A 13621-nucleotide genomic window follows, 5' to 3' on the forward strand; every position below is an offset into this window, starting at 1 on the left:
TGAAGTGATTTGCCCAAGGTCACACAGCAGACAAGTGGCAGAGCTGGGATTAGAACCCAGATTGGATTAGAACCCACGTCCTTCTGATTCCTAGGCCCTTCCTCTATCTACTAGGCCATGAAGAATGAAGCTGAAGAACCTGAGCACCAAGACACTTGCAGGAGAGGAGAAAGGATTTTGGGAAAGGGAATGCCTGGGAAGCTGCAGGCGGCAGAGGTAAGACTTCCCCATGCATCCTGCAGCTAACCTTGGAAGGGAGGATGGTTGCCTGGCCTCTGGATGATACCCTTGCTGTCAGTTTCCCTGGAAGGGGTTTCTAATTCTCACCCCTTTCTGGAAGAGAAAAACTTGAGGGCTTTAGGCCCCTGCTGACATTATGTGGTGTCCAGGCTATTTTGGTGTGAAAAAGGACTAAGGAGACCCCAGACCATCAAAAGTGCTCCGTGAATAAAATTGTTCTGTTAGGAGATGGGGATGGTGTCTGTAGGCTGATAAAAAGTATAATTGACTAGTAGATTTTAAAAAATATGTGAAGTTGCACAGCAGCTTTGTGAGAGAATAAGGAAACAAACACAGGTGTAAAAAATGGGGCAGGGTTCATTGATCTCTCAGTGAATATTACCACCAGATTATCAGAGTTCTCTCAATCATTAAATAGACATCTAGGACAACCTCTCCTAACCTTACTAACAAGGCTCTCTATGTTCCTTTTTTATGGTATTTATTAAGCCCTAACTATGTGCCAGGCACTGTACTAAGCACTGGGGTAGATATACAATAATCAGGTTGGACACAGCCCAAGGTCACCCCTCAGACAAGTGGCAGAGCAGGGATTAGAACCCAGGCCCATCTGATTCCCAAGTCCATGCGCTATACACTATACCATACTGCTTCTCAGTCAGTCAGCCAGTCAGTCATATTTACTTGTGCATATTTACTATTCCATTTATTTTGTTAATGATGTGCATTTAGCTTTAATTCTATTTGTTCTGACAACTTGACACCTGTCCACATGTTTTGTTTTGTTGTCTGTCTGTTTTCCCTCTTTTAGACTGTGAGCCCGTTGTTAGGTAGGGACCGTCTCTATATGTTGCCAACTTGTACTTCCCAAGCGCTTAGTGCAGTGTTCTGCACACAGTAAGCGCTCAATAAATACTATTGAATGAATGAATGAATTTATTGAGCCCTTACTGTGTGCAGAGCACTCTAATAAGCACTTGGAAGAGTACAATATAATAATAAACAGACACATTCTCTACCCACAGTGAGCTTACAGAAGGTCAGCGGTATTCCTAAGGGAAAATGTCTGGGCAAAAGAGGAAGGAAAAAAAGTCCAAAAATATCAAGGCAATAGAGGATTATAACAAGAGCATGTTGCCCACTGTGCACCTCTTTTGTATTTTAAAAGCTATGAAATCAAGTCATGCTGACTTCACCTTTGTTCACCGCCCGTGCCCATGAAGAGAAATCAAGCCCCAGCGTTGTTCTTATATCTAGCCGCAGCGAATTTCCCAGCAGCGTCTCTGCCACAGGCCTGATGCCAAGGAAGCCATCAGTCTGGCAGCTTTTTAACATTGATCCAGTAAATATTTGCTGGGCCATTTGTACCATCTGCCACCCAAATGTCAGTTAAGGAAAAGACAGTAGGCACATGGGGATATTTCTGTTAAAACACCATTTAGAAGGGAAACACTAGCTCCCGTGGCAACTGCCTGGAAGAACAAAGAGCCAGGGCTGCCAAAAGACTGGTGCAAGAAAAAGAGGACAAAGGTGCGTTATCATTTCCCCACATCTCCCCTTCCACATCCTTTGGCAGCCTGGACCTGGTCCGGTGTAAGCCGTCCAAACCACATTTGGCATCAGATGACAACCAAAAATGCGGTCCAGGAATGTAATCAGCCCATCAGCACTGAAACACAGTTCTGCCGGGCTGGATATAGGAGAGTGGATGACAGCAAGATACCAAAGGTTGTGGACGGTTGTGAGGCCTAAAGTCAGTGTGTCAGGCCTGGGAGGAAGCAGTCGGGAGATGTGCTGCTCTTTTATTCAATCTGCTGTGCATATAACCATAATTCTATTTGTTCTGACAATTTTGACACCTGTCTACATGTTTTGTTTTGTAGTCTGTCTTCCCCTTCTAGACCGTGAGCCCGTTGTTGCATGGGGGCCATCTCTATATGTTGCCGACTTGTGTTTCCCAAGCGCTTAGTACAGCGCTCTGCACATAGTAAATGCTCAATAAATACGATTGAATGAATGAATGAATTCAATCATATTTATTGAGCGCTTACTGTGTGCAGAGCACTTTACTGAGCACTCGGAAGAGTACAATACAACAATAAACCGACACATTCCCTGCTCTTGTTGAGCAAAGTCTTTGCAAACATCAAAACGCCAACAGACAGGCTAAATGATAGAGATGGTTTCTATATGGGACAAACCCAGAAAGGAGATATCTTTAGGTGGAAACCATATGGAAGGGATTATTGGTAACGCATCAGTCTTTTCAGTCCCACACATAAGCGTGGAGCATCTCGTTGCCTGTAAGCTCTAATTTTGTTTGATAATGTGATTAAGAACTTTTTGCCCAATATATGACAAATTAGTACAAATCTTTCTGCAGCAGCACTGGATCATAGAGCTGAAAAGAATCTCCTGAGGTCATTTGGGTGTAGCCTCCTGCCTGAACCCCTAAAATAAATGATCTATTTTCTAACAGCATATCACAACACAGCTGATGCACAGGATTCATCAAGCAATATTCATTGAAAAACACCATTCTAGAGCATGGCATGAGGGGCAAAAGAATAACCAAACATGGCCCTTGCCCTCAAGGGGTTTGCAATTTAATGGATGAAAAGGGATGACATTTATGTATTTGAACACAAAATACAAATTGAGGCCTCCCTTGGCTACTGTTCTGATATTCCAGGGCCTTCCTATGCTTAATCGAACTCTGCAGTATCATTTACAACCATTTCTTGTTTGGTCCTGTATTGGAAATATGAAAGTCCTCATAATAATCTTCCCAGTATTGGAAGGCAATGTTGTTCTTCCCCTTATGTCTCATTTTTTCCAGTCATACAACTCCAGTTCCCTTAACCTTTCACATTAGATTCTATTTTTCACCACCTAAATTTTCAGTACTCTTATCTGCGCCCTCTTTAGATTTCCCATGCTTCTTTTAAAATGTCAAAACCCAAACCACGCATAGTACTTTAATAAGAACGGATTAGTTTCCAGCTCCTGCACGTCATTCATTTGTTAATATATCCCAGTTTCATAGCTGCTTATGATCCACTCTGCCTCTTTTTCTGATTGAACTTTTTCCCAGGTAAGCTTTTCCAAATTTATATCTGAGAGCTTATTTCTGGTGGGCCCCTTTCTTTAATTTATCAATCAATCAATAGTATTTATTGAGCACTAACTCTGTGCAGTAAGTGGTCAAATGAAGGTCATTTGAAGTCTATTCCTGCCTGCCCAGTTTTCCACAACTCAACTCACTCTTTAGTCTTAATGAGCATAGTTTCAAATCGCTCATCCTTGGAATTGATTAAAAAAACACGAAATATTGCCTGTCTTTGAGTTGGCTATTTAATATGTGGGACCACAATATATTGGACCACTTTTTTCTTCTTTTCTTTTCTCAGTGTAATTTATGCAGCTCTTACAATGTGCCAAACACACTCTACTAAACATCGGGCTAGGCACATCTACTCCAAGAGGCCTTCCCTGACTAGGCCCTCCTTTCCTCTTCTCCCACTCCCTTCTGCATCACCCTGACTTGCTCCCTTTATTCATCTCCCCCGCCCCCAGCCCCACAGCACTTATGTACATATCTGTAATTTATTTATATTAATTTCTGTCTCCCCCTCTAGATTGCAAACTCGTTGTGGGCCGGGAATGTGTCTGTTTATTGTTCTATTGTACACTCCCAAGACCTTAGTACAGTGCTCTGCACACATGAAGCATTCAATAAATACAATTGAATGAATGAATGACACAAAATAATCAAGTCGGACAAAGTGTTTTTCCCTTGTGAGTCCAAGTAGAAGGAAAAACAGTTTCACAGATGAAAAAACTGAGGCACTGAGAAATTATTTGCCCAAGTTTAAACAGCAAGCAAATGGCAGAGTTGAATAAGGACCTAGGTCCTCTCACCCCAAGGCCTGTGTTCTTTTTACTAGGCCACAATTGCTTCTCAATCCATTCTGCCAAATTAACAATTAACTATCAATAAAAACTCCTTTGTGGACTATGCTGCTGCCACTTGTATACACTAACATTAGTTTGGTATAGAACATATCTCTCCTAGCTTATTGATGAAACTGTCATGTGGGACGGAATCAAAAACCCCTACTAAAATCCAGAGAGATTACATCTATTGCTTGCCCCTAGCCTATGTGACTTGCCACTCAATCACAGAGGAAATTAAATTGTTCTAATGCTGTTGGCTCTTCAACAAAGCCATGCTGATTGCTACCCAGTACATTGTGCTGGTCTAGGTGACTGCAAATTGTTTGATGGATGTTTTGTTCCAGTATCTTTCCTGCTGTCCGTGTTAAACTGACCGGTCTGCAATTGCCAGAACCATTCATTTTTCCTTTTTTTAAAAAATGGACATAATGTTTTTCCTTTTCTGGCAATTATGTCAAACACCTTTCACAAATTCTCAAAAATAATGACCATCGTGACTCTGCTGTAACATTTGCCAATTTCTAGTGCCCACTAGGCTGTTATGAAACCCTGCTGGATTGAATTAACCAAACATTTTAAACACTCCTGCCCTATTCTAGTTTGGTTTTCCTCAAAGTTGGTGAAATGCAAAGAAATGTCCTGTAATTCCAGCGTCCTAATCGGTTGATTAATTAGTGGTATTTACTGTATGCTTATTCTGTGCAGAGCACTATCCTGAGTGCCCGGGAGAGTAATAATAATAATAATAATAATAATAATAGTGGTATTTGTTAAGTGCTTACTATGTGCCAAGCACTGTTCTAAGAACAGGGGTAGATACAAGGGTAATCAGGTGGCCCCACATGGGGCTCACAGTTTTAATCCCAGTTTTACAGATGAGGGAACTGAGGCACAGAGAAGTTAAGTGACTTTCCCAAGGTCACACAGCCAGTAAGTGGCAGAGCTGGGATTAGAACTCACCACCTCTGACTCCCAAGCCCAGGCTCTTTCCACTGAGCCACACTGCTTCTTCAATGAGTATTCACTCATTCATTCAATAGTATTTATTGAGAGCTCACTGTGGGCAAGGCACTGTGCTATAAACACTTGGGAGAGTAAAATATAATAACAGACCCGTTCCCTGCCCACCCTAAGCTCACAGTCTTTGGGGAGACAGACATTAATATAAACAAATAAATAAATAACAGCTATATACGGAGTACAGTACAATAGAGTTGGTTTACATGATCCTTGCCCAAAAGGAGTCAACACAGACAAAGGCTGTGTTGTTTTGTTTTTGAAGTCAGTCAGTCAATCGTATTTACTGAGCACTTATTGTGAGCAGAACACCGTACTAAGCTTGGGAGAGTGTAATATAAGAATATAACAGGCACATTCTCTGTCCATAATGAGATTTCAGTCTAGAGGGGGAGACAGACATTAATATAAATAAAATTACAGGTAAGTACAAAAGTGCTGTGGGCCTGGGAGTGGGGATGAATAAAGGGTGCTAGTCAGGTGATGCAGAAGAGAGTGGGAGAAAAGGAAAGGAGGGCCTAGTCAGGTAAGGCCTCTTGGAGCAGATGTGCTTTCAATAATGCTTTCAAGAGGGGGATAAAGCTTTAAGGTAATGGATTCTTCCAAACAGCCTCAAGGAGAGGAATGAAGAATAAGAAGTTTTAGTTGCCAAACTCACCATGTTCATATCTAACTGTTACCTACAGGAAGAACCATACCTAAGTGGCACTGTGGGTAGATCACAGGTTCTACACTTGTCAAAGCAGACTACTTTGCTCGGAGCCCAAACCCTCTCTGTCAAATACTACATAATAGCATGTCACCGTTCCCACATAGCCTACTCTTCTTGTCGACCAGAGGCCATTTGCTGTAAAAATGCTGTCTGCAAAATGAATCTGAAGTGACTGCACAGCCGGACCAAACTTGTACAGACACTGAAATGATTTTTAAATACAATTTCTTCCTCCCTAGCCTACACCCAGAGCTCAGTCAATGATGGAACCTCTGTTATCCCTTCATTAACAGACATATCCAATATACTCACACCTCATCTGATCATGGGGATTGACACATAGGTATTTTCAGACAGGCCTGATAATGTTGAAAAGGAGAGTGAGATCACACAGGAGTATGAAGACCAACAGATAAAGCTGAAAAGCAAGGCAAAGGATTGTGTCTGGATGCTTAACTCTCTACTTGAAGTTTTGTCTCCCACAGATCAACTGATGATCGGTTGAGGTTGACCAAGGACTTGATTGGGAAGTAGATTTCTAACATCTTAACCAAACTAGAAAAGGGACTTCTATTGGCTTTCTCAGTCGCAAATTGGAAGCAAATTAGCTAATACAGATTCTAGTTCAGAACAGTTTAGCTGGTAAATTGTAATTCATTTCATTTAGACACTTTTTAATAAATTAGTTTTCCTCCTCTAGTTTGTGTCCTTGAAAAGGCTAGGTGAGTTATGAACTTTTCCTTGGACTTGCTATGTTAAAGTGCATCCATTTTTCCATAGTCACACGCGGATTTATGCTGTGACTTGGATCCATGATCCATTCTTGCATCAACAATCTCCAGTCAGCCCAACAGTCAGTCGTATTTATTTATCATTTACTATGTGCAGAACACTGTACTAAGTCCTCGGGAGAGTACAATACAACAACCAAACAGACCCATTCCCTGACTGCAATGAGCTTACAGTCTAGAGGGACTTACCCACTCAAAAGAACACAGTGACTTCCAATCACTAACTAGATCAATCAATCAATCAATCAATCAATCAATCATATTTATTGAGCGCTTACTGTGTGCAGAGCACTGTACTAAGCGCTTGGGAGGTACAAGTTGGCAACATATAGAGACAATCCCTACCCAACAGTGGGCTCACAGTCTAGAAGGGGGAGACAGAGAACAAAACCAAACATATTAACAAAACAAAGTAAATAGAATAGATATGTGCAAGTAAAATAAATAAATAAATAAATAAATAAATAGAGTAATAAATATGTACAAACATATATACATATATACAGGTGCTGTGGGGAAGGGAAGGAGGTAAGATGGGGGATGGAGGTGGGGGCGAGGGGGAGAGGAAGGAGGGGGCAAAACTAGATCTGATTCAATGTCTTGAATACTAAGTTCTATTATCTCTAACTCCTAACTCCTTCTGCTACATCTTAGCTTTCATTTAGGCTCATCTCTTAACTCCCCTTACCTGTTTCTCCTAACTTTAAAGCACTATCCACCCCATCCCTGTCCTTGTTCAAACCACATCCCTTCTCCCCTTCAATAGCTCCCTCCTCAGGAAGTCATTCCTGACTAACTCCTGCTACTGTGGTCTGCCCCATCTTTTTCCTCTTCCTCACTTCTTCAGTTGTTCATGTCCTTTAACGTTTTCTATTGTTAATGTACTGTTTTATGCTTCCATAAGTTATATACCATATATATCATTTAGCTTGTGTTCGGCAAACACTGTCTTCTCAAGTTCGGGCATTTAAAAGACTGAGATCCAGCATTTTTGCCCCAGCTTTTTTTCAAGAATTATGTAGAGTGAATTTTGAATATGTATGATAGTTTGCCCAGACTTCCAGGGTGCCATAAGCCCTTAAAATCTATATGTATATTTGTGCATATTTATTACTCTATTTTATGAATGGTGTCTATATAGCTATAATTCTATTTATTCTTGTGGTTTTGACAACTGTCTACTTGTTCTGTTTTGTTGTCTGTCTCCCCCTTCTATTCATTCATTCATTCATTCATTCAATCGTATTTATTGAGCGCTTACTGTGTGCAGAGCACTGTACTAAGCACTTGGGAAGTACAAGTTGGCAACATATAGAGATGGTCCCTACCCAACAGTGGGCTCACAGTCTAGAAGGGGGAGACAGAGAACAAAACAGAACATATTAGCAAAATAAAATAAATAGAATAAACATGTACAAATAAAGTAAATAAATAAATAGAGTAATAAATATGTACAAACATATATACATTTATGCAGGTGCTGTGGGGAGGGGAAGGAGGTAAAGCGGGGGGATGGGGGAGAAGAAGGAGGGGGCTCAGTCTGGGAAGGCCTCCTGGAGGAAATGAGCTCTCAGTAGGGCCTTGGAGGGAGGAAGAGAGCTAGCTTGGTGGATGTGTGGAGGGAGGGCATTCCAGACCAGGGGGATGATGTGGGCTGGGGGTCGATGGCGGGACAGGTGACAACGAGGCACAGTGAGGAGATTAGCGGCAGAGGAGTGGAGGGTGTGGGCTGGGCTGTAGAAGGAGAGAAGGGAGATGAGGTAGGAGGGGGCGAGATGATGGAAAGCCATGTTGTTGGGTAGGGACTGTCTCTACATGTTGCCGATTTGTACTTCTCAAGTGCTTAGTACAGTGCTCTGCACACAGTAAGCACTCAATAAATACGATTGAATAAATGTATATACTGTAGGGCAAGAGAGTATGGTTGGCCCTCTGTAAATCATTACCACTTCTGAAAAACTACTCAAGCACACGTCCTGTAGATGGTGGGATAGCTATCCCCTTGTCTTTAAGCCAATTCCCTGGAAAGTAGGCAGCTCAGGATTTTGGTCATTTAAACTGTGATTCAACAACAGGAAAATTCAATGACCCCCTGAATTAATCAATGGTATTTACAGACCACTTACTGTGTGCAGAATACTAAGTGCGTGGGAGAGTACAATTCAATAGAATTGGTAAATCCCTGCCTTTGAGGAGCTTACAGTCTAGTCTGAGTATTTGAGATGAATTATTTAAGACCTACTGCTCATCCACATTGGGGAGGGGCTAGAAAATGCATCTTAAAATTCTTCACTGGGCTCAGACCTGGCTCAACAGAGAACCATGCTTAGTGAACTTTGATCTAACTTCATGGATAGTATCTTACTATCTATAGTGTTATCTTCAAAAACAAAGGACAACTATATCTGTACACCTGATAGAAATCAATTTGCATCATTCTTTCTTCTCTACCAGGCTACAGACCTCTTTCTAGAAAAAGTAATTTGCATGATATCTCAATCATTCAGGAAGTAGCTGACTCACTTGATGACATCATCTGGGGCCCAGGTGATTCCATGGGTGGGGTGGAATGCACAGGTGTCAGAAGAAAGGTTAAAGAGGAGGCAGAGGGGGAGTAAGGCTCTCTTTTCCCTACTCTGAAGCTAGCTTACACTTTGACCTGCCTGAACCAAAGAAGATGCTTCAAGAGAAAGCCCTTCTTCAGGCATGAAAGATAAGTGGCTTGCTTAAGTGTAACCTAGGAAGTCTTGGGCAAGTGCCAGATGAGGATCTATCTGTGGTTAATACAAGATTTTGGTTTAAAGACTGTTGCTTAATTGCTGTCGCTTGAACTTGGATCTATGACTTTTGGACATTTGATATTCAACCCCCTGCAGCACTTATGTATATGTCTTTAGTCATATATTATAAACTATATTAACATCTGTCTCCCTCTCTAGACCGTAAGCTCATTATGGGCAGCAAAATGTGTCCATTAATTCTGCTGTACTCTCCCAAGCACTTATTATAGTTCTCTGTACTAAGTGCTCAATAAGTAACAGTGATTGATTGACTTAGTTTTTAAGGGAGAAGAAGCGTGGCTCAGTGGAAATAACCCGGGTTTGGAAGTCAGAGGTTGTGGGTTCTAATCCTGACTCCGCTACATGTCTGCAGTGTGACTCTGGGCAAGTCACTTAACTTCTCTGAGCCTCAGTTCCCTCATCTGTAAAATGGGGATTAAGACTGTGAATCCCACATGGGACAACCTGATCACCTTGAATCTCCCCACCAGTGCTTAGAACAGTGCTTTGCACATAGTAAGCACTTAACAAATGCCATTATCATTATTATTCTTAGATATAGGCTTCTGAATGGGACTGAGGCAATTGATTCTCTTTTCAAAATGGCTGCTGGACCCAATGGGTGCAGGTGAGGTATATTAGGGGGCAAGGTAACGGAGTGCTTTAAAGTCAATGGTGAGGAGGTTTTGTTTGATATGGAGGCAGATAGGCAACCACTGGAGAATTTTGAGGCAGCAGGTGATGTGTTCTGATTTCTACAGAGATGTTATGACCCAGTAGGCCATGCTGCTTCTCCTCTAACATTCTCAATGCAGTTTGTAAATCTACTCCACCACACCATCCCACACTGGCCTAATGTAGAAATTCATCATTCTGCTTTTGTATCTTGTGACTTTGCATCCCATGCCCCTGAGTACAAATAAATGACTGGGGAGCCTGTTTGTATTGTATTGAACCAAGCATGATTGATTCCTCGATGATTGACTCTGTGCCCAGTGCATATGGGGACCAATACCCTATTATCTGTTTTATAGTTGCACGGGAACTGATGCCAGCTGGGAGCATCTCGCACTACGCCCCTTGTGTTATACCCAGGCAGATCTCTGGCAAAGCAGGTGTCCCCACTTGGAGCAGATATTTCTTATATTTAATTAGAATCTTGTCTTCATCAACCCTTCTGGAAAGCCTGTAAAGCATGGTTTCCCTTTTCTCCCCACTTGGCCTGGGTTTGGCACGGCCTTATCAACAGGTGTGATCAAGTGTAAGGAAGCATGTGGTGCCAGTGCTTTAGTTCTGGTTCACAGAGAGAACCTGCGACTGAAAGGATGGCACTTTGAGCATTAGGCAGCCTGCCATGCTCACCCTTCATTACTTGGCACGGCTGTTTTATGGCAAGAGCCTGGGCAACTCTTTACTAGGCACCATGCCCTCCAAACAGATGGGCATGAATGTAGGCAGGCAAGAGACCATTTATTTATATCAACTGTATTTGCTGAGGGCAATGTTCCCAGCTGGGAACATCAAAACATCCCTTTGTCCAGAGCTTCTGCAACTATGATTGAGGTGCTGGAGCCTTGCAAATTCAGCTGGATTAATTTTGAAAAATTAGAGTGATGTTTCTGAGGCCACCAAGGGACAGTGTTTGGCTCTCTACAATTGTACAGGGCACAATAGCCAATCCGGTGAAATCCACATCCCCTGTCTGAATTGAGTGGGAAGAAGCCAAAAGCATTCCAGGAAGGCCAAGTTTAACTGAGTTAATCTGCTATGAAAGCTTGCTTTGGGACCTTGTCCATGCAGCTTATCACATAGTTTCCAAGGACAATGGAACTTTAGCCATAAATCTGAATGAAAGGTGTCTTAAGATAAAACGATGCATCATTGTTTCTGTAGGACTCCATTAACCTTCACACCATACCTGCTGTAACTAAAATGAACCTAATGAAGCATAAAGGAGATGGGCTGAAAAGTATGAATTGACAGGAATGTTGGGTCCAGAAGATGAATTTACATTTAAGGCTGAAAAATATTTGGTCAGCCCTCAGAAATCCTGGTGACGATGAGGTCATTATATAAACAAATGGTGCAAATGAACAAAGCAACTGCAGATGCTCATGTTTTTGCATTGTCTTTCTTCCCTTGAAGCAGTGTCTGAGCTCAGGTCAGAGAATTCTGAGCTTGCCAACATTTGGTCCTGTATTTAACAGGAGGGGTGAGTCTAAAAAAGGAGCTGGGGATTTCATTTCTTCCAGTTGGAAGAAATTCCAGTTCATTTCTTCCAGTACTGGGTGAAGATAGGCTGTTCCGCAGGTCTCACATTTCCCAGTCAATCCATGTCCCCAGATGCTGATTTCTACAACAATGCTATAGGGAGGTGATGCAAAGTCCTTGATACTTTCATGTGAACAGCTGGGAGTTATAGGATTTTTAGAGCTGCTAGCAATGTGGTTGCAATTATTCAGTAGTGTGCTATGACAAAATGTGTATTCATGGAGGTGGGGGAAAATTTCAACCATGAACATTGTCTTTATGTTGCTTGGATTCTGTTGAATATCATTTTTTGGTTGAGTGGGTTTGAATAGGCAAACCTGGAGTCATTCAAATCTCTACTGTGTCAAACCTTAATCAGTTACACATAACAAGCTATAGTATGGATCAGGTGTTCAATAATTACATTAATTAGAGAAGAGCCATCGATTCTATGTTGGCAGATATAAGGCAGAAAGGCTTGTTGGGTTTCCTGATAACTGTGATCAGACCAAAAGGATTCCAGATTATAAATCTGAATCAATATTTTACTGGCAAAAGCAAAGCATTGAGGGAGGAAAAAAAGTATCCGCTTTTCAGAAGAACTTGGTCTAATGTATTATTAATGCAAAGATGATCAGATAAAAAACTGGAACTTGGTGAGCTGTCAAATAAAAAATGCAAAGTGAATCAAAAATTTATAAAACTGTATTGAGTTATTACAATTCTATTATAGACACCAGTAATCATTTTTTTTTCTGAAGCACATCCCTTATATTGCTGCACTGCTGAGATGTTGGGATGCAAGGATTTGGGATGATGAAACTCATTTTTTTGAATATCATAAAATTAAAAATTAAATGTAAATGGTAAATGATTTAGCTACAGCCTCAGCAACAGATTGAATAAAAACAATAGAGTTCAAAATAATGGCAGCGTTATTCCTTCTTGGCCTGCATTTTGCTGACTTCCTTGAAAAATTACTGCCATTAGATTCAGAGCAGGATGAATTGCTTTACAGAATCAGTAAACTTAATTTGTGCATATGCTCACACACTAGAGAGACCCAAGATAATGTGGGGGGGAAAATAACTTGGTGTGACATTTTGCCATGTATGGGTATGCTATGTAAACAACCCAAATCCCCAGTTTTATTAGCTATTTCATTCTAGTGTCAGAGCTGAATTTTGCTTTCATGGCTGGAATGGAACCTCTGACATAAAGGGGATTTACTCTAAAATGGGAAGATGATTGTCACCATTTCAGATATTTAAAGAATAATTGAAAAGTAAAAAACTCTTGATGTCTGACACCTCTTCATTTTTCATTTGCCTTTCTGGTATCACATAAAATATAACGATTATCGAGGCAAGCCCCCACAAACAATCCAAGTCATCCCAAAATTAAAGAAAGCACGAGAGTCAGGAAATGGAATTTGGTCTTTACATATCACCATTGTGACTAGCCTAAGAATGAGAACTGCAGAAGTGAAGTAGGCATAGTAAAATAAATATATGGCTAATTGTCAAGGCCGCAAGCACCCTTTATGCTCTGTCCTTAATTTCTTATTTCATCTGGAGCTTACCATAATTTTATGATTAAAATTTAAATTACTTTTGTTTTAAGACAGTGATATCAACTCCTTTGTACAAAATTTAATCATGAGACAAAATAAGAACACATTTGTTGTATGAGACAAGATTCCCATCACCTCCTGCCATAGGTAATTTCAGTTCTACAGGGGAAGGAAGATTATTAGAAGCTTTAATAGTGATTCGATGGGTAAAAATGTTCAAACGATAGCATGTTTGCAAGAAAATTGCTGCACCTTTCAACTAAAATGTAAATGCTCTCAAAAATGTACCATCAGTAAATTC

The sequence above is a fragment of the Tachyglossus aculeatus genome, chromosome 14 (assembly GCF_015852505.1).
Source record: "Tachyglossus aculeatus isolate mTacAcu1 chromosome 14, mTacAcu1.pri, whole genome shotgun sequence".
In the NCBI taxonomy this organism is placed as follows: domain Eukaryota; kingdom Metazoa; phylum Chordata; class Mammalia; order Monotremata; family Tachyglossidae; genus Tachyglossus; species Tachyglossus aculeatus.